This window comes from Gadus chalcogrammus, chromosome 5 (genome assembly GCF_026213295.1).
Source record: "Gadus chalcogrammus isolate NIFS_2021 chromosome 5, NIFS_Gcha_1.0, whole genome shotgun sequence".
NCBI lineage: Eukaryota > Metazoa > Chordata > Actinopteri > Gadiformes > Gadidae > Gadus > Gadus chalcogrammus.
Window position 1 is genome coordinate 1,845,553 of NC_079416.1, and position 22,586 is coordinate 1,868,138.

The window sequence follows — 22,586 nt, forward strand, 5'->3', positions numbered from 1 at the left end:
GGACTATGGTCGGGACTCTCGACGCCACTTCGACCTGGGCGGGACTTTACGTCCTACGTCACTCGCTATGGGTGTGCATGTGTGCGCGTAGCCGTCACTCGCGATGGGTGTGCATGTGTATGTGAGAAAGGTTTTTGCTTTTAGTGTCTATGGGTTGGTAATAACGGTTCTGACGATTTTTCTGATGGAAAAGTGGTCTTTTATTCCCATAACCTTTGTTCAGTGAACGCATAAACCCGTTTGTTAGTTAGCAGTTAAACAAAATGCGATCTCTTTGTTTACAGTTACCAACGACCAACTGATGATTGGAGTATTGGGGGTTCGATTCCCTAGTGATGCAAGGTTTTTTCTTTCATTTTGGACTGCACACACATCGCGAGTGACGGATAGTCGCACAATGTACATTTACAATTTCTAGGCAACCGAAGTTTAAAGATTGTCAAGTGGTTAACTCTTGAATCGCATGTACTAAGACCTGTGGTCAGAGAACATCTCGTTGATGCGGGGATAAGGGGTTCGATTCCTTAATGAAGCCAGCTTTTTTCTTTCATATTGGACTGGATGTTTGTATGCCATTTTGCGTAACTTGTAGTTTATGATGAAGAAATGTTACTGGGGTTAAGGTTAGGGTAACTGTAAGACACAAAGTGTTTTTGCAACACAATATTTCTTACAATAACAAAGTCCAAAGTTTTGATGACTCCAGTAGGAAACTTAAGATACCTAGAGAAATGCGTGTGTGCTCACAAAACATCAACAAGTCAGCAGTGTGGTACAGGGTGATCATTTCTGATATACAGTACAAAAGCTGAAACTATTAGCCAGGAGTGGGAAAGATGCAGACGCAGACGTGGGAAGCAATAAGACGCACCAACACACAGTTGTCTGTTGCAAAATGGTTCAGAGTTTAATAGAAATAGTTAGGGTTAGCCGGTATGGCGTTATCTGGTATGGCTATAGTCTAATGTTAGCTTATTTCGTGTTGTTTCGTCATGTTAATCGCTAGAAATAGTAAGTCATTTATAGAAATATAGCCTATCAACACAGACTGTAGGAATGTCACCCACCCTCCATCGCGTACGACACTGACGCTCGTAATCCGGGGTTCGTGCACAGATCCCTGAGACAAACGGCTACGCCCACACATGCACACCCATAGCGAGTGACGTAGGACGTAAAGTCCCGCCCAGGTCGAAGTGGCGTCGATTTAGAGAGTCCCGGAAACGGTCGACATGCACATGCAACCATAGGTTCCGGTGTTACACCCAATTCTGCGACCCACCGAAAAAGGGGCCCCATGGGGCGCTGTTGCACATTTTCTGCAACATGCACGTTTGCATTATTACAAAAACATAAATAAAACACAAGATCTCCCCCACCGGTGGGTCTTTCTTTTCTTGATACCAACATTAATACTAAACAGAGTTTTTACACAGTAGCCTATAATAGGAAATGCTCAAAGGTAAACCAGCTTAATTTAACACTGACTGTAGCTTTTAATGGGTAAAGAAGCAATGGTGAAGGACCATACTAAACGCCCTATCATAGTATGGGTCTGTAAAATGCTAAACAAATCAAAACAAATGTATCTATTAAGCACCTTTAATCAAAAGGTAATTGGTTGGGGGGAGATCTTATGTTTTATTTATGTTTTTGTCATGCCTGTCTACGCTTCAAACTCGCGCATATTGCAAAAAATATGCCACAGCGCCCCCTGGGGTCACACTTTTCGGTGGGTCGCAGAATTCGGTGTAACACCGGAAGTTAAAATCCCTTTCATATTCAGGTTATGATCTTCTTTAATACAATACGGATCGCTTTGTGCTATTTCTAGATTTTTTACAAGGCTTTTGATTGTGTTGAACATCCTTTTTTGCTGGAAGCATTCCACTTTTTGGGCTTCGGGGAAAATTCTCGTAGTGTTATTAAGATGTTTTACACTGATATAAGCAGTTCTGTTTCCCTGAATCCTGGATTTACCCCTAGGTTTGAAGTACTGCGAGGCATCCGACGGGGATGCCCTATTTCCCCAAAGCTTTTTATATTGGCAACCCAAAACAGTTCTTTTCAATCATACCACGGAAATAGAAGGTATTACTTTCTTCAATAAGGAATTTAATATAAGTCAATTTGCAGCCGATACATCCATATTTTTGAAAAGATAAATCAATGGTAGATAAATCCCTAAAGCTAAATACAATAATTTTTTTCAAAAGCTTCAGGACTCTCACTTCATAAAAAATGTGAACTTCTCCCCATTCATACAAGTGACGACTCAGTCATTGCTTCAATTAGAGTTCAACCTGAGATGAAATACCTAGGAATAACATTATCTAAAAACCTTATTAGAAGACAAGACGTTAATGTTTCAAATCGTATAACAGATGTGGAAAAAATCCCTTAGTCACTGGCTAACAAGAGACCTTACAATTTTTGGAAGGATAACTTTTTCTAAAGCAGAAGGTATATCTAAATTAATCTATCCTTGTCACTCCTTGTTCGTTTCTAACAGCAATATTAAAAAAGCCAATTCAGTTATTTTCCAGTTCATATGGAGAAACAAAACTCATTATATTAAAAGATCTCAGTTGGTGAGAGAATATGAGAAGGGTGGTGTTAGAGCTCTTGACTTTGAAGCATTGGTCGGTACCTTAAGGATAAATTGGATTAAATCGTACTTGTCTCAGGCTTATTCAATGTGGTTTCATGTTCCTAGATCTTTGTATAACAAATTGGGGGGTTTAGACTTTCTTCTAAAATGCGATTTTGAGGTCAGCAAAATTCCCATTAAGCTTTCTAATTTCCACAGGAAAATGATGTTTACCAATAATTTGTCTCCCCACTGCTCAACTCTAAGGATTAATAGAGTCATTCTCATTAATAGAAAATTGATATTTAAAAATGATTGGTTTGAGAGAGGCATGTTTGTAACTGATTTATTGGATTGTAATGGTAACATTCTGGATGATCATACTTTTATACTTAAATATAACTTCCCTTGTTGTCAGCGAGAATTCAATAGGTTTTGTAAAGCAATCCAATTACCTTTGATTATTTTGATTAAAAATGTCTTATTGGACTCAAATGTTAAGACGTTATTACCAAGTTTAGTTATCTGAACATTTAATTTGTCTGATAGGAATTTTAACAAGGTAATTGGCATAGTTTTAAAATCTAGGATATCATGATTATCACAGATAGGCACATATTAAGGTCCCAGATTCAGCAGTCTTATCCATTACACATAAAGCATTTCACAAATTTATTAAATGGCCCGTCTCCCCTCAAGTTAAAGAAACTCATTTTAAGATTATTAATAATGTTTACCCAACAGCCGCATTTCTTCTTTATAAAAGGTTTAGTTTTGAAGTCGACCCCTGTAATTTTTATGGCGAGTGTGAAGAAACCTTAGAACATGTTTTTTTTATGCCCCCTGTCCCAAACTTTTTGGTCTGATATAAGAAATTGGCTATCAACATATAAGTACATGACATTCCAACCTTTGATATCTCTCACATTTTCTTTTTTATGGATAATTTGAATGCATCCGTGTCTGACATGATTAATATTATTTTACTTTTGGGTAAATATCATCTTCATTGCTGCAATTGGAGAAATAGCAAACCCTCCTTTAACTGGTTTCTAAATGATTTTAAGCGGTTTTTCTTGTCCTTAAAAAATATACACTCTAGCAGGATTGCAAGGAAGATAAGTGTCGATTTTTCAAAGTTTGTTATTTTGAAGATTAGTCCTTTTGGGACCTTGACGTTGCTACATGTGTTATAATTTGATTGTCTTGTAGGCCTAATTGTAAATCTGTCTTGCTATGGATCCCTCTAGGCCTTCATAATTTAGTTTTTCTTTTGTTTTGTACCGGGTTGTTTGTCCCGTTACGAGAAGTTGTATTGTTTAATAACTGTTTTGTCTTAAATGTTCAATAAATAAAAAATAAAAAATAAAGATCTTCTTTAATAGGTCCATGGTTATGATTCAAAGCCATAATGTCGTAACTATATTGTGAAACGATGGTATAAGCTCGTGTAGCGTTAAAGTGTTAAAAACACGTTTTATTCGGGATGTCATTTGAGACCACCTACTAATACTACTGTGCTACAATTGTTCTTAGAAATATATTTTTGTTTGGTTGCTTTGCTTTTTTTCTTTTTATCTGTAAAGCATTTTGTTGCACTGTTTAGCAAAGCGCTGTATAAATAAAGATTACTACTACTACTACTACTACTACTACTACTACCCATAATCTTACTGTAACACAACGCCTTTCATTGGTTGAGCTAAAAAAAAAACATTGACTGTTGAACTCTATGGTCGTCTACAGAGCAACCAGGATTTCACATTCCGACATGATGCAGGTTTTTTTGAGATGAGGACAAGAGTGTCAAAGGGGGTGAAAATCAATAAAAGTCAGGCTATAATAAAACAATTATAAAAACAATACACGCTATAACATGGTAGAAATAAACCAATCAAATCACAAAATTTAGCAGCAACGGTCAACGGTTATCGTCACTTAGACCTGCGCAAATTAAAAATATGGTTTCATAATTCAGTTTTGTTACATATAAGTCAGTCCGATGATTTTATTGTGGTGATCACGGCTGTGGTTGCCGGAATAAGATCCTGGGAGGGTCGGCGGAAGAGGGCCATGGTTGTTGTACATATTTATAATTCGAAATTCATCCCAGCCTTTATACCACAGATATTCTAGCATAGAGTATCTGTGGTATAAATGCTGGGACGATATCACTGGTCAGCACAAGCAATCTGTTAATTAAGACAAGCCGTGGATATAGAGATAAACAGGTTTGTAAGTTACTATTTTCCGTTCTTCATTAGGTCGATGGCATCATTGACCGACTCCAGGGGCATTTTGTGGGTTATTAACTCATCCAGCTTCACCTTCTTATCCAGGTAGGCCTTTACAATTTGTGGCACCATGTTTAGCTTTGAAACCTTGAAAGCACATGTTTTGGCAAAGCAACAAAAACTAAAAAAAAAAACATTTAATAAAGAGAAATTATGATAAATGCAAACCCATCATTGTCACAGTGACAGATGCTACGGACGGAGCCTCTTGTCCACAATGGGTTTCGTGTCACGTGATTTGGACTATGACTACATCAAGTCTCTGAAGTTCATCGGCCGGGGCATTACGAGTCCACCGACAGTACTAGCTCAACTCGTCACAATTTAGCATGGCACGACTTGGTTTGGTTCCAGGCACGTCGTGTTTCCATCTAGAATAGTACCTCTTCAATGTGGGCGGGTCCAACCCAGTCTCATGGAAATACGTGACACTGTCATGTCATTTAATCTATTAATTCGTGATCTGGGACACGTAATTTCAAATTATTAATGTGTACACTTTATGTTGAAAGCATAGAGTCTATACTTTCAACAAAGTCCACATGTTTATAATTTGAAATTCGTCCGTCTGGGTCAAATTCCGAATTATAAATATGTACAATCCATTACGTTAGCTCTCTGGCTCATAGGTCAGCGGACTAGAAACTAGAAACGTGTGAGCAGTTAACATAATAACGAAAAACGAAACGAATTTAGGGAAAGAATATAGTTCTGTTTATTTCCCAAAATAGCCAAAACTTGTTTAACAGAAGAAATGCGAGACGGTTGCCACTAAAACAGAAGAAAAAACGCAACCGCTCCTAGATCAAAGATCAACAACGATCACAATTAATACAGACCAGTTTAACAAGCGACTTCCAATTTAACCAAAACAAAAAGCGTGCGACCGGCCAGCGTCTGCCATGTCGAGGCTGAGAGAGAGAGAGACCACCATCTTGAAGTAGGCCGGCTTTTATACTTGGGAGGGCCGGCCTTTCATCAATCAGTGCTTCCGAAGGTAACGCCCAGTCTCCTCCTACTATGGGACATGGAGGCAGAGCAGCACAACCAAGCATAATACACAACATTATGTACACTCGTAACACCTCCTGTTGCCAAGTCGTAGCTAAAGCCCGTCCTATTTATTTGAAAAACTTTCTATTCGGATTGTAAAACGCATGAAAATATAAATGAATGATCTTAATTTATTTTCTTTGGCAAGTGACCATGGTTTTAGCGTGATAATGCCCTTGGAGGTGTCAAAAACATGTTTGATCGATCGTAACTAAAGGGGACTACTTTTTGAGGGAGATGAACTCGGAGTACACATTTAATAAGCAAGAAGTAGAATAAATGGGATAATTAGTCTTATTAAAAGGGTTTGCTCAACCAACCGCACAACAAGATATGATTGCGGCTCTTGTCGCTGTCGTCTCTTTCTGCATATGACATGCGCGCAGAGCGGGGAGTGACGTAGACTGATAATCCCTCTACTGTAGTGAGGGGAAGAGTTCACTCTCTGTTTTGAGGGGAAGACCACACTATCTGTGCTGTAGTGAGGGGAAGTGCTCACTGGATGTAGTGAGGGGATGAGCTCACTGGATGTAGTGAGGGGAAGACTTGCAGACTCTATAAACAATGTGCGTCCACTGCGCGTCCAATGCGCGTCCACGCCAATGTTACGGCCAGATGGCCACTATAAATTCTACATGGAGAAATCTAGAAATAACGCTTTGCTCTTCAAATTGTAGAGCATCAATTCAACGCCACTAGGACCGTCTTTTAATAACTCATGTCTAATTCAATGAGCAAAATGATCTGTCCTAGAATTTGCTGTAGGCCTACTGTAAATACATATGTTCCAATGCCGTTAACAGGTCATTTTTAATTAATCACTTTGCTGAGCTAGGGGTTTGTTTATTCAATTTGAAGCGACTAGCGAGTTAATTTGTTGCATGCATGTGAGTAGGCCCACAGCATGCAACAAATTAAATGTATTCTAACGGTGAAAATTTCCTTTTAGTGCAAGATGAAAAGCAGATGCTCAATGCTTTTTCAGTTTAAAAACATTTATGACCAAGCCTATCAGGCAACAATTTATTTCGGAGAAAAATGCAGCATTCACATTTGTTTACAGTATGTGTACCATTCTTATATTTGTTTTATCATATATATGGTTTATTTTATTGATTTGAAGTTATTTGATTTTATCCCCAGGAAAAACCTATTGTACCAATATGCCTTCCAATTTGGTCCTTGATTTCACTCAAGACTCAAGATGGTTCGGATACTGTTAAAAAAAAAATAGAGAAGAAAAACACTGGTCAGCACAAGCAATCTGTTAAGACAAGCCGTGGATATAGAGATAAACAGGTTGGTAAGTTACCATTTTCCGTTCTTCATTAGGTCGATGGCATCATTGACCGACTCCAGGGGCATTTTGTGGGTTATGAACTCATCCAGCTTCACCTTCTTATCCAGGTAGGCCTCTACCATTTGGGGCACATCATGTTTACCTTTGAAACCTTATAAAAAGCACATGTTTTGGCAAAGCAACAAAAAAAACCATTTAATAAAGAGAAATTATGATAAATGCAAACCAATCATTGTCAAAGTGACAGATGCTACAGAGGAGCCTCTTGTCCACAATAGGTTTCGTGTCACATGACTTGGACTATGACTACATCAAGTCTCTGAAGTTCATCACCGGGGCATTACGAGTCCCTCCCAAAGGTCTTTGGTCCCTCCCCCCTCCCTCCCAAATGCATCTCCCCACTGAATATTGCGTCATGCTTATTATTAACAGTGAATCTGCAATGCTGTCGTCATTTTTTTTTCCGGGACGGGATCCTCAATAGAACCAGAATTACAATTTTCTATTCACTTTCAACATGGTTGGGGTTAGCTCTACTTCTTCCTCATCCTCATGTTGGACTGAGGGCAGAAGTGGATGCTGGAGTAATTTGCTTCTAATTTAACTAAATATCTCTGCAACACAATACAGGTGCATCTCAATAAATTTGAATATTGTGTGAAAAGTTAATTAATTTCAATAATTGTATTTAAAAAGTGAAACTATTTCAAGCCTCTATTTTTATTAATCTTGACGTTATATCTTCTCAAAATTCTATATCTCAGAAAATTATAATTTTACATATGACCAGAAAAATTAAACATCTGAACAGTATGAGCTGTTATATGCACACACTTGGATGGAGCTACTTTTGCATGAATTACTGAGTGGCATGGAGTCGATCAGCCTTTGGCCGTGCTGAGGTGTTATGGAAGCCCAGTTGCTTATGCCTCTTTTCCACCGACAGTACCAGCTCACCTTGCCACAATTTAGCGTGGCACGACTTGGTTTGGTTCCAGGCACGTCGTGTTTCCATCTAGAATAGTACCTCTTCAACTTGGGCGGGTCCAACCCAATCTCAGGGAAATACGTGACACTGTCAAGTCATTTAATCTATTCATTCGTGATCTGGGACACGTCATTTAAAATTGTTCGTACGATATGACAGCTTTTGGCCCCCCGTTTCTACTTTCAGCTTTGATTCTGAGAAATTGTGACAATTCACGGATCTATATTTAATGCAGGTGTGCTGCTCTGTGGGCAACCCGCGATGAAAAAAAAAGGTAGCTACTTCATCGCTCCTTTTTAGAAGAAGTTTGAAATTTGTGCTTTTGGCATGAAGAAATTTAAATTACATGTCCCAGATCACGAATGAATAGATTGAATGACGTGACAGGGTCACGTATTTCCGTGAAACTTGTTTGGCGGGTCGCAGGCACGTGCTTATCTACGCGACACATAAACCGACCAGTCGGTCAATAATCAATCACTATTGTTGACTGAACGAACGCTGATGCTAGTATTTAAAGATGCTTGTGTTGCGTCGAAAATGTAATCCCCATCGGAAATCCCACTCCCTCTCAGAGTGAACGCGCTTTTGCTTATTTCATCTGTGCTTTAGGGTCACATCATGCATACATGTAGGCCTATGACTTCTAAACGATTATGTATTTTAGTGCCCTCTCGTATTTCAATATCGTGAATGTGATATCTTAATTTGTGGCTCGCCTATAAAATGTAACATTGCTTTCTGTGACAAGTTGCTCATCTTGTGACAATATGATATAAACAATGCTATAGGGGGATTATTTGTTTATCAACCCGGCGGATGCGAGCGCAGAATGATGGCAAAAAGAAAACTTTAGTTTGACCGGTTGCCATGGTTATCTCCGTGTGGTTAATTTGCAGTTGCAGTCTTAGTTAGCGACTTTGTCAGCTTACTGTTACATTAAACTGTAATCAGAAAACGCAATAGGCCCTATAGTACCTGTGGTATAAAGGCTGGGACGAATTTCGATACGTACATTCCATAACGTTCGCTCTCTGGCTCATAGCTCAGCAGACTAGAATACCTTCCGTTGCCAAGTCGTAGCGGTCCGTCCTATTTAGGTGAAAAACGTTATATTTGGATTGTAAAACGCATGAAAATATAAATGAATGATCTTAATTTATTTTCTTTGGCAAGTGACCATGGTGTAAGCGGGATAATGCCCTTCGAGGTGTCAAAAACATGTTTGATCGATCGTAATTAAAGGGAACTAGGCCTACCTTTTGAGGGAGATATACTCAAACAGAGTATAAATTTAATAAGCATGCAATACGAATAAGAAAAAGCATAATTATTAAAGTATTTGAATTGTTTGATGTTGGCAAGCAAGAAGTAGAATAAATGGGATAATCAGTATTATTAAAAGGGTTTGTGTAACCAACTGCCCAAAAATACATGATTGCGGCTCTTGTCGCTCTCGTCTCTTTCTGCAAACAACATGCGCGTAGAGCGGGGAGTGACGTAGACTGATAATCCCGCTATAACGCCGTTGATTGGTTGAGCTCGCTGTTACTATGGAAACATTGACCGGTGAACTCTACGATCGTTTACCACAGAGCAACCAGGATTTCATTTGATGCAGGGTTTTTTTTGAGAGGAGGACAAGAGTGTCAAAGGGGGTGAAAATCACTAAAAGTCAGGCCTTTATAATTCAATAAAAAACTTCACAATGGACTTCAAGCATTTGGATTCTGTGCCTCTCCATTCTTCCTCCAGACTCAGACCTTGATTTCCAAATGAAATGAGCGACAGACCACTGAGCAACAGGCCCGTTCTCTAAGACCCATCTGACGTTGTCTCTGATTCAGGAGTAGCGTGACACGAGGAATGCGACAGTTTTAGGAGCCCATGTCCTAGATAGGTCTCCGTGGCTCTTGATGCACTGACTCCTGTCTCAGTCCAATCCTTGTGAAGCTCCCACAAAGCTCCTTGTGAAGGCCTTTGCTTGTGCACCTTTTTCTACCACAATTTTTCCTTCAACTCAACTTTCTAGGAATATGATTGGATACAGTACTCTGAACAGCCAGCTTCTATAAATGGTCAATCATGTCTTCTGCACAACGGTCAAGTCAGCAGTCTACTCCATGATTGTGAAGCCTCCTGAACCAGACTGAGGGACCATTTAAAGACTCAGGGAACTAGCGACTCTTTATTAGCTGATTAGACACCTTGAGTCTCCAACATTGAACTTTTTCACAATATTCAAATTCTCTGAAATCTGAAATTTGGGTTTCCATGAGCTGCAGGCCATAATCATGAAGATTTATAGTAAAAATATATATTAATTGAATTATGGATCAAATTTGCGGATGATACGACTGTGGTGGGGCTCATAACCGGAGGAGACGAGTCGGCCTATAGGGATGAGGTGCAGCGGCTGGTGGAGTGGAGTGCTGCAAACAACCTGACCCTTAACACAATAAAAACAAAGGAGGTTATAATGGATTTCAGGCGTCACAGAGCTGACCCCGCCCCTCTCCAGATAAATGGTGACTGTGTGGAGAGAGTCTCCACCTTCAAGTTCCTGGGAACTCACATCTCTGAGGACATATCCTGGTCAGCAAACACATCAGCGGTGGTGAAGAAGGCCCAACAACGACTCCACTTCCTGAGGGTACTCAAGAGGAACAAGCTGGAGGAGAAGCTGCTGGTGACCTTTTACCGCTCCACCATCGAGAGTGTGCTGGCCTTCTCCATCACTGTGTGGTATGCTGGCTGTACAGTGGCTGACAGGAAAAGGCTGCAGAGGGTGATAAGGTCAGCCGAAAAAATTATTGGCTCTCCTTTGCCCTCCTTGGATGACATTGCCAGCTCACGATGCATCTCAAGATCAAGAAAGATCATCTGTGACCACCTCCATCCCGGCCACCACCTACTCAGCCTACTGCCCTCTGGTAGGAGGTACAGGAGCCTGAAGTGCAGAACCAACAGACTGAACAAAAGCTTCTTTCCTTGGGCAATCAGGACACTTAACACCCATAAAACTTGAAACAAAGATCCTCACTATCTATATAGTGCAATATGCTTACGGCCTTTATATTTATCCTGACATCACCTGTCCTTGTCTTGTTCCAAATGTTTTTCTTATTTCTGTCTTGTTTTGTTTTTGTTTTTTAAATTTTTAACTTAAATTGCGTGTTTATTTATTTATTTGTTTATTTATTTATTTATTTTGTATGTGTAATGCACCGTCAGTTGGCTCTCCCAATTTCGTTGTATAGGTGACTGTACAATGACAATAAAGTCTATCTTTATCTTTTATCTTTATCTTTAATTAACTTATCCACAATATTCTAATTCATTGAGATACACCTGAATCTAAACTTATTTTGCCATAACTTAAAAGCTGTTATTTGGTCGCATTCTGTTGATAATAGTTGTTAATCTTCTTTATGATTTAAAGGTTGGGTACGGAATTCGCTTTTTGGCCATTTTTGCAAAATTACTTGAAATCCTTATCATAACCCGCTTACAGCCACTGAGTTAGAAGTACTGACATGAAAATTAAACAAGTCAATCATCTGTGGAACGGGCAGGGCTCGAAAAACTCCAGCCAATCATTTGGATTGCCACCTCGTTGCATTGGACAGTAAGTACGTCAATCAACGGTCGTACTGCACTCCCCCTCCCCCGCGCCCCGCGCGCGACCCCTTCGTGCAGTACTCGTGACCCAGAGCTCGTGACCCAGGGCCCCGTTTCCCGATAACGACGGATCTTCGCTCGTACGATCATTCTCCCGATGGATCTTGCGATCCATCGATAATTTCTTTGGAGCGTTTCCCGAAACTCCTCTTAACGTGAACGCGCATTCGCTGCACTCACGACGTCATAGGATTGTAACTGTCTACTGACACGGTGCTGAAATGGGCTCCGTAGGAGGGGGAGACGCAGGAATGTCGCAGGAAAATTGTTTTAAAAAGGGTTAAAATATATCCCCATCAAGGACAACAGCTGAGTAGCCTACGAAAAAAATAGACTGCAATTATATGAATGCTAAAGACATTAAAATACAATTGATTAGGCTTAAACCGACATATATCAGTCCTAATCCTGAATGCACTGTGCGTTTCACGGCATTTCCCCCCCTGAAATAATTCCATATGACAAAAAATTAAAAATAGCTTGTGTGACAACTACATTTATCTTAATGGGCTGATTTCTGAAACATGCTTTGCGCAGCAAAGAGAGCCGACTTAATCTGATTCCGCATAAGGGTTTCCTTGATTGATAATTTGATTGGCTATAAAAGCCGCGGAAATAGGGTAAGGTATGTATTGATGAGGAATACAACGAAGCCCACCGTCTGGCCCGGTGCATCGTTGAGCGCACCATCGGGAGGTGGAAGTTGCGCTTTAGATGCCTTCACAAGTCAGGCGGAGGGCTCCAGTTTTCGCCGGCCAAGTCATGCGCCGTGATATGTGTGACGGCTATGTTGCACAACATTGCAGCTAAGGCTGGGGTGGCATTGCTTGAACCGGAGGACGCTGAGGACGATGACGACGACGAGGAAGATCGGTGTGAGGACGGCCTCCCTCATAACTACGCGGCTGGTTTTCATGCGCGTCGAAGAGTGATTGAGACTTTTTTTTAACCCCCTCCACCCTCCCACATGTCACTAAACATTCCCGTCAACGTGACCAATCCCCACCATATCCCAGCCTTTTGCCTGCTCCTTTGCTTGTTTTTTATAATTTATTCTATTTCTTTATTTTTAATTTTTTTTATTTTTTTTTATTTAATTAAATTTTTTACATTATTTTATGCTACGTTTTATGAGTAGCCTATATGTCAGTCTGCACAAATCCCCCCACTTTCTCTCACACATTTTGAGTGCCCTGCCTGCGCAAACATTTTCTGGACTGTCCCGTTTTATTTTGGCCATTTTAACATCTTTGTTAATAAATTAATTCATAATCTTTATTAATTACCAAACTAAGAACATAAAGGCGCAATGCGTTTTAATAAAACGCATCCAATAGACGGAATGTCCGATGGTGTCGCCACTGAGGCTATAGCTGACGATGCTCTTAGCGTCCTACGAGTACCTACGAGCACCCCTGGAGTACTCGTTAGCTACGAGCGTTTTCAAGACGTTCGTTCCCCACGACGCTTTCGGGAAACGGGGCCCAGAGCAAGCTCCTGTTTGTTGTTATCCTGCGGTAGCTACTGGACCTAGTTAATCCACATTTGGACCTAGCAGTAGAAGACAATTTCCATGGCAGACAAGACGCCACCATCCCCACCACCACCACCACCACCAGCAAAGAGAAGGAAAACTCTTTTTCAGAGAGTAATTGATAATAAAAACGCTGAAAGAGAAAAACTGAAATCAAGAATATTCCTAGGCGCTGCTTTCGAACTTTGGCGGCAACTGAAGGACGAGAAGGGTCTAAAAACCGATGCTTGTGTGGCGGTTGACCTAGTTTCAAAGTTTATACCGTTTATACTCGGTAATACCGGTGTTGAGACGAGTGTATTACTCGGTGTGAAAATGTCCACACCGCGGCAACCCTAGTGAAAACCAGGACTTCCAATACAATTATATGAAACAAACATACATTTTCTAAAAATAGTAATGATTTATGTGACCGTTTAATGTTTATAACATCTGGTGCAACCATAGCCGCGAGAACGTATTCTCAGCAGGGGGTGCTGGAAAAAAAAAACCGGCCTGCACTAGACTCGCAACTCGTCACATTGATAAAAAAAGATATATAGCAGCGCAGCTCAATTACACCAGTGCATGCGCGCACAGTTGAAAATCGATCGTTGTGTTCACTTCCTTCACACCATGGTTCACATCCAGCTGCTCACAGAACAAGTTTAGCGCACCACCGCTACCCTCACACTTTTTCATATAACCTTTTTTCAGCACTAGGTCATATGAGCATTAAATAAATGCTGCGTCTCAACATGCCTTGGACAGCAGCGAGGATGACTCGCTTTGCCACGGGCCGAAAAAGTTCGGAGCGACCACAGCCAGAGCGAACACAGCGGGGCAGAGGAGTGTCAGGAAGTCTTTGGTGTACACATCAGTACGGCCTTTTTGCACTACTGTTTAGTGGCAATGCAGTGTTTTATTCTATGCCTTTTTATTTTCGTATATTATTTCAATTAATACAATTTATTTATTCATGAAATCAAGATCTGGTCTTCAAATCTTTTTTCCAAATATAGGTCGTCTTACAATGGGGTTTGTGTTTATATTCGGACCAATACGGTACAGCGGGCGCTCACATGACGTTAAGCATTTCCTGGTGCATCTTCTTTCGTGTATCGTCTTCATATGTCCAACTTCGTGTCGTGTAGCCACTCCCTCGTCTCAGGTCCCACTTGGAAGAGGCCCTCCTCTGAGGGTGGTCTATGCCGGGGACAGGTGGTGATGATGTGGTCGGCAGTCTGCTCAGGCTCCCCGCACTCACACGCTGCACTGTCTGTTAGGCCCCACTTCTTCATGGATGCTTTGAAGCAGCCAACCCCTGTACGAAGGCGGTTCAGGAGGGTCCATTGCCGGCGAGGTAGATCTTCTCCCTCAACGCCACCTCCAGGATCCTGGATGTAATGGTGTAGGCGTGTCTGTCCTGCTGACTCCCACTCCTGCTTCCATGCCGCTGCCAGCCAGGCTTTGGTTGTCAAATCCTCCGGGATGGAAATAAGCATCTCTTGTGCGGCCTGATTGTATGGGTGGCGGGACTTGAGTCTGCTTGGAGGTGTTGCCATGGTGGTGGTTTCATGGAGGAGGTGCCAGCTGTGTTCCTGGGCTTTCCTTGCCAGGGCGAGGGTAGCGGCCTCTCGCCGTAGGCCGGCTGGCGCTATTCCTGCTAGGACTGGCAGGTAGAACACGGGGGTGGGTTTCAGGCAGCCACTTATGGATCCGGAGGGCATTGTTGATGGCCGTATCGACCTTCTTGGCATGTGGGCTTCTACTCCAGGTTGGGGCACAGTACTCAGCTGCAGAGAATACGAGGGCTTGTGTGGAGATACGTAGAACCTTGGCCGAGGCCCCCCAGGTTGTACCAGCTAGGCGCCGGATGAGTGAGACCCTTGCTGTTACTTTAGCCCTCACTTCATCCAAATGCTGTTTGTAGGACAGTGTCCTGTCCAAGCGTACGCCCAGGTACTTTGGGGCCTGCTGGAACTCCAGGGGTTTGTTGTGAGATCTCCAGCTCCCTTCTTGCTTCCCTGTTGCAGAGGTGGAATGCTGCTGATACAGTCTTTCCCTTACTGAGCTGCAGTCGCCAGCTTCGAAGGTAGGCAGCCATGACGTCCATGTCCTGATTGAGACCCTCTTCAACCGCCTTCCATGTGGGCCGGTGTAGCATGATGGCTAGATCATCCGCGTATCCATACCTTCTAGATGTCGTCACCGGTAGGTCAAAGATGTAGATGTTGAAGAGCATCGGTGAGAGGACAGACCCTTGTGGGACCCCGTTTCTCAGCCTCCTGAGCCTGCTGCGCTGGCCGTCACTGGTCTGGAGAATGAAGCTGCGGTTTGACAGCATCTCCATGATGAAGTTGACCATATGACGGTCCGGGATTGTTCTCAGCAGCTTCAGGTGGAGTCCGCTGTGCCAGACGGTGTCGTAAGCAGCAGTCAGGTCCAGTAGAACCACCCCAGCTTTGGTTTTGGCCTGGAAGCTGTCCTCGAGATCTTGTGTGAGAAGGGTTACCTGGTCCACTGTAGACCTGCCCCGGCGGAAGCCAGCCTGTTCCCTCGGTAGCTGTGAGTCAACTACTGGCTCAATTCGGCTGTTTATCATCCTCTCCAGGATTTTAAAAGGGACGCACAGCAACGAGATTGGTCTGTAGGACTTGGGGTCATCCGCAGGTTTGTTGGGTTTCAAGAGGGCTATGACAGCGGCCCGTCGCCATGCCCTTGGGAGCTTGGACCTCCGGAGGCACGCAGAGAAGAAAGCACACAGCCAGGCGGATGTTATTTCGCTCTGGTGGATCACAAACTCTGGGTGGATGTTGTCGGAGCCTGGTGCCTTGCCTTGTTTGAGTTTGGCCATAGCGTCCTTGAGCTCAGCTGGTGTGAAATCTCCTGACAGGTTGGCATTGACACTGGCCGCCCTAGAGAGACTGGATACCTCGTGGGATATTGAGCGGGCAAACTCTTTGTCTGCGTCTGGGAAGCGGCCATTTTTCAGGAGTTGGGCTGCGATGGCGTTTGCTGTCACAGGGCACTTGGGAGGCGGTGTACTTCTTCCTGAGAGCTGGTTTATGGTCTGCCACGCTTTACGGCTGGAGTGGGTAAAGTCAATCGACTCGACGACCTCTGTACCATCTAGCCCTGCGAGTGGCGTCCAGCTTCTCAAGCAGTGCAGTTGCTGTCGCATCCACTTCAGCTCTTGAGCTAGCCTGCTGGTGGGCTCGCAGGAGGTGGTTGCACTCCTCGTTCCAACCCGGGATGTAGTTTGCATTGTAGCCTCGTGGTATGGTTTTCTTCGCTGCCCCTGTCAGCACTTCACAGTAGGCTGCATATGCAGCATCCACATTAGGAGTGTCTGGGTCCGGGAGAGTGACAGATCTTCTCTCTGTGTCAACAGAAAAAGCATGCCAGTTGGCCTTCCGGAAATTCCATCTTTTGACAGGCTTCCCTGCGACCGGCTGCACCAGTGATGGTATTCTGATGACAGACGGTCGGTGGTGTGATCGGGGGAACCTGTCAATGACCCTTCTCTCTGGCATCGGGTCCTTACTGTGGAACACAGCAAAGGCGAGGTCTGGGTTGGTGAAGGTGTTCCATCTGGAGGAGTAGAAGCTTGGTGGCTCTATGGGGTCAAACAGGAGATGGGCATTGGCATTGGAGGCCCACTCGCTCAGCGTCTCCCCATCCGGTGTTGTGTGGGAGTATCCCCAGTCGGTGTGCTGGCAGTTGAAATCCCCGGCGTAGATGGCGGGTGCCGGGGTAATTGGGAGGGCCGATGTGGACAGTACAGATGGTGGGGGCTTGTACACGTTCACAACCGTTGTTGTCTGTATCCTCGTGGACATCCACTCGAGACTAGCGCCTGGAGGGGATTGGCCTGTGGCTGTCCAGCTGAGGTCAGACCTGACAAAGGTGGCCATCCCGTGCTGCCTGCTGAGGATGGAGCCGGCGAGGTGGAACCCGGGCAACCTGAGAAAGTCTGCTTTTCCACAGTGCGTCTCCTGAAGGAGGACGGCCGCGACTTCATGGGAGTCGGCGAGGTGGCGTATGATGTCCAGTTTGGCGGTGGTGAGGCCCTCGACATTTAGCTGGAGCACTGCCAGGCCCTGGCGCTCGATGGTCGGGATGGCTGCCCGCCCTGACGTGAGCTTGCGTCCCCCCGGCCTCTTGCGCCCTGATCTGACAGCGTGACGATTGGGTGGCGACATTAGTTTCATGAGCTGGTCTTGCACCATATCTCATTACTTGCAGGGGAGGCCGCGTGGAGGCTGTCGTCTTCTTCCCCAGCTTCCCCCTGGTGCATAATGTGACGCTTCAGAACCTAAAATCCCGTTTCTCCCCGTTGACACGACAACACATAACCGGCGTTTTCAGAAATCTCCACTTTGGCCGGAGTTTTAAGAAATGATCGTTTTCTGTGATAAGACAGGGCCTCGGACAGGGGGTGTTGCAGCACCCCCAGCACCCCTACTTCCCGCGGTACTGGGTGCAACTTACAGCTGAATGTAGTGCCATGTTGTTAAACGAAAACCTACGCTAGCCTGGCTCGCTCTCGCGCATCTCTGTTCGCGCTCGTGCATGATTGCGCGTCCAGGTACTTGGAATGGGTGGAGTCAGAGTCAGCGTTGAAGGAGAGGGGGTAGGACCATTTGAGTTGTGTATTTTCAAAATCTGCTGGCGTTTCGCAAATCGCGTACCCAACCTTTAACTAATAATCTTACATTTTGCACCTTAAAGGGCCAAATGACATCTCCAAAACGGACACGTTTTCCTACAAATTGAGACCTTTCCAACATGAATTAATGTAGTAATTTGGGCTTTTTTGGGGGGATTCAGTTGGAGGATCTAATCGATCAACCACAAGTTAAAGTTTTCAAATATGAGGTTTGATTTTCACTTAACTTTGTTGGTCCATTGTGATAGAACTATTGAACCTTATATGGGCCTCACCTCCAAAGTAGGAACCCTTCCATGTGCGTCCGCCTATGAGCTGGATGGGTCTTGTAGCGACATCATGCAGGTCTGTCCAACCGACCACAACACTCACCCCCCAGCCTTGTACGCAGGACTCCAGTGCATTCCTCTATTAGGTAACAAAAGCAAATAGATGCATACAATTATAAAAAAAAGAAGGGTCTTCAAGTCAGAAGCAATCTTAATACTGAGAACAATATTTACGATAAGTGTAGTAGTGTTAAAGGGGATATATTATGAAAACAACACTTTTCCTGGGATTTGGGGTAGACTGTTTTTGGGTCTCTGGTGCTCCCACACGCATACAAACTTTGAAAAAAGTCTGTACATGATTTTTTGAGTGAGATAGCCTATGCATTTCTGAAAGTACCCCGCATAGAATAACCAAACGAGTGAGTCCGTTTTGGCGCCCCCTCCTACGTAGGAAGGGGGCACACTTGAATATTACCTCCCACTACCCTCCTCCAATCATAGCTACGATTTTGTGGACCAGAGGACGAGCAGCTCCGGCGGGGAAACTCGGCAGAGCCCGGCCGCTCAGCTCCGGGAGTACAATCTCTTTCTCTGCCGGACTGCCGTAGAGCTCCCCCCGCCGGAGCTGCTCGTCAGCTGGTCCACAAAATCTTAGCTATGATTGGAGGAGAGTGGGGTAGTGGGAGGTAATATTTAAGTGTCATGTAGGCCTACAGATCATGTACAGACCTTTTCCAAAGTTTGTATGCGTGGGAGCACTAGAGACCCAAAACAACACCTAAAATCCCAGGAAAAGTGCTGTTTTCATAATATGTCAGACTGCCGCAGAAGCTTCGGCGACAGTCTGGCCGCCTTCGAAGCAGTCCGGTGGTGTACTCCGGGAGCTGAACTGCTGCCGAAGCTGGCAGCTCCAGCGCGGGGAGCTCGGCGGCAGTCCGACAGCTCAGCTCCCAGAGTGCAATCCCTTTCTCATCCATGTCTTCAGAGAGTCAAGGCCAAAGTTCCTTTTCCCCCAATTCTTCTCAACCATGGCCGAGATATCCCCCACTACGAGTATTTACTTGTTGTGGAAGTACCAGAGACATCAGACGCATTCTTTATGATTCATAATATCATCCGAGGTGCACATAGCTTTTGGCCGTGATATTAGATATAATATTATATAAATACACATATATATTATTATTGTTATTACTATTAATAATAATAATAAATCCGTTTTTTATAGTGCTTTTCTAAGTACTCAAGACAATGTTATATTATATTATATAGATAAAGAGCTCCAGGAGTCCGCAAACGGCAACAATCCCTTCTCCTCCATGCTGTGGTTCAGTCTGACAGCTCATTGGTCAATGGGCAGCATCTTATTTGCATTAAAGCTACAGACACCAGAAACAGTGCATTCTGGAGGGACTGATTGAGAGGGGAATAGTGGTAGGCGAGATTTTGTTCCTAAAAGCTATTTCCAGCAAACAGCTTCAAAATCCATATGTCTCCTTTAGGTGAGTCTCGTTGGATCTTCTTGTAAATATGCGTTTAAATTCAGCACACAGTCAAAATACAATACGCGTTTTGTGTCCCTTTGAGTGTCACTTCAACTTATCTCACCATGACTCCAACATTCCACACATTCCAGAGAGAAATCCACGCCTCCATTGGTCATCTTTGACAGCACTTGACTGATGGGCTCACTGTGGTCATTAGGGTTCACAAAGTCGGTCGCCCCAAACACCTTGGCCTTCTCAAACTTGTCCGGGTTCAAGTCAACAGCGATGATCCTCTTGGCCCCAGCAGAGTGACAGCCCATCACAGCAGCCAGGCCGATCGCCCCAAGGCCGAAGACAGCACGAGTGGATCCTGGCTCTACCTGTGGAAAACACATATTTGATGTTTGCATATATAGACATATATATCTATATACAGAGAGATAGATATCGTTTGTTATTTTTATTATTCAGAAAAAAGCTAGGCAATTATTAGTTCTTTTTTTTTTTTTTTTTCATATATTGCCTGTTTGAAAGTAAGAAAATCACAAATAACCTGTGGGTCCCATAAACGTAATTTCTTTAAGATATTTATGGAATCATCTCTTTAAACGTGAACCAGTTGTTTGGATACCTTAGCAGTGTTGACAGCAGCTCCAAATCCAGTACACACACCACAGCCAAGAAGACAGACGGTATCAAGTGGTGCTGAGGGGTCTATCTTGGCCACAGCTATCTGGTTGACCACAGTGTACTGGGAGAAGGTACTGGTCCCCGTGAACTGCAGCACCTTCTGGCCTCTACAGGTGAACCTGGTCTCTAGAGACAACATCGTCTCATGACCGCCGCTGGACCTTCAGTTGGTAAAAGATTTACAGTCTGACTAACAATCTCAGAATTCACTTTGAGAGAATGATTCATAGCAAAAGCAGGTACCATTCATGGAAATCGTTGATGAAAAATTGCTTTATAGATGCTGGAGATTGACAAAATACAGATTGACAAAATATTTCCAGATTAAGTGGAAAAGGGGAGATGAATGAGTAGATAATCAACATGCTCACCATCCCTCCAAACATTGGTTGCTCTTCGGACTTTGGCAAAAACGGCATTCCCCGCACTGGGAGACGAAGAGGGGTATCACTTTGTCACCTAAAATGTGACTTAAGTTTATTAAAAACAGGTCCTTAACGAGGATCCCTATCGTTAACTGCGATTCACTGTTGCTCTACTAATGTCCTTAATGAAAAACAAAAACAACTTGAACACATTCTTTAAATAAATGCTAACATCCCAGAATAATACCTGGTTGAAATTCAGTGACCCCGGGTCCAACACTCTCCACAATGCCAGCGCCCTCATGTCCAAGGACTACAGGAAAGCCGTCTTTGTGTTTTCCCTCAAAAAGGTGGTAGAGGTCTGTGTGGCACAATCCTGTGGCAATGATCTGCATCCAATAATACATTTGGTGTTGTGGTATACTTGTGTTCTATGCTTGTGTGTTGCACAAACATGCTACTGCAGAGGCTACTTTTCCTCCATTGTTCCTAATTAGATGCCATATGGATGAACATTTAATATATATGCATTGAATGCATATATATTTAGGTTATTTTATATTATGGACACTGCAGTGGATCCAAATTTGCTTCTGTTTAAAAAAAGGAAAGACATTGTTGTTCTCTTTTTAACAGATGCAAATTCCTTGTCTCTATCAAAGTAGGTTGAATGTTAATGATTGCGTATTACAAACAAATTGGAACCTGTAAGCAATTATGCCTACAGGTTATTTTGGTTTGTGCATTCATTTTTGTTTAATACGATTATGACCACATTATTTATTATGAGCAGTTGACCTATGACCTATCCTTTGGTATTAAAATCCCCTGTACAGAATCCAGAAATACCATTAATTGTTTTATATTATATTATCAACTGACGGACAAGGATATGCTGTTTGAGCTGTCGCGACTCGCAACCATCCCTCTTTTTCATCTTACAAATACCCATTAATAAGGCAATGAACCACTTCGGGACTCTCTAAATCGACGCCACTTCAACCTGGGCGGGACTTTACGTCCTACGTCACTCGCTGGGTGTGTGCATGTGTGCGCGTAGCCGTCACTCGCGATGGGTGTGCATGTGAGAAAGGTTTTGGCTTTTAGTGTCTATGGGTTGGTAATAACGGTTCTGATGATTTTTCTGATGGAAAAGTGGTCTTTTATTTCCATAATCTTTGTTCAGTGAACGCATAAACCCGTTTGTTAGTTAGCAGTTAAACAAAATGCGAACTCTTTGTTTACAGTTACCAACGACCAACTGATGATTGGGGGTTCGATTCCCTAGTGATGCAAGGTTTTTTCTTTCATTTTGGACTGCACACACCTCGCGAGTGACAGATTACTCGCACAATGTACACACATCACTGTCTTTACAATTTCTAGGCAACCGAAGTTTAAAGATTGTCAAGTGGTTAAAGGGCAACTTCACCCATTTCACATAAGCTATGTATTTTTAGAACCCCCCGCATATTTTTGAATGGTCTAGCATCATTCCCTTATTTTCTGGAGAGACTGGAGAGATCCGTATCGATCTCCAACACTTCCTGTTTTCAATGACGCAATATGACGATTTTTGCGTACAAGAAAATAGGAAGTGTAAGAGGGGATGATTCTCGTAAGACTACAACCACTAGTCCCACCCCCCTCTAGGGGGTGGGACCCACTGACGCTACAGACC

The 22,586-nt window shown here is 43.3% G+C and overlaps 1 pseudogene; it reads right to left on the reverse strand.

Moving 5' to 3' along the window:
- Positions 1–82: 82 nt before the first annotated feature.
- LOC130382552 (alcohol dehydrogenase 1-like) overlaps positions 83–22,586 on the reverse strand; it is a 38,084-nt pseudogene continuing 15,580 nt past the window's right edge.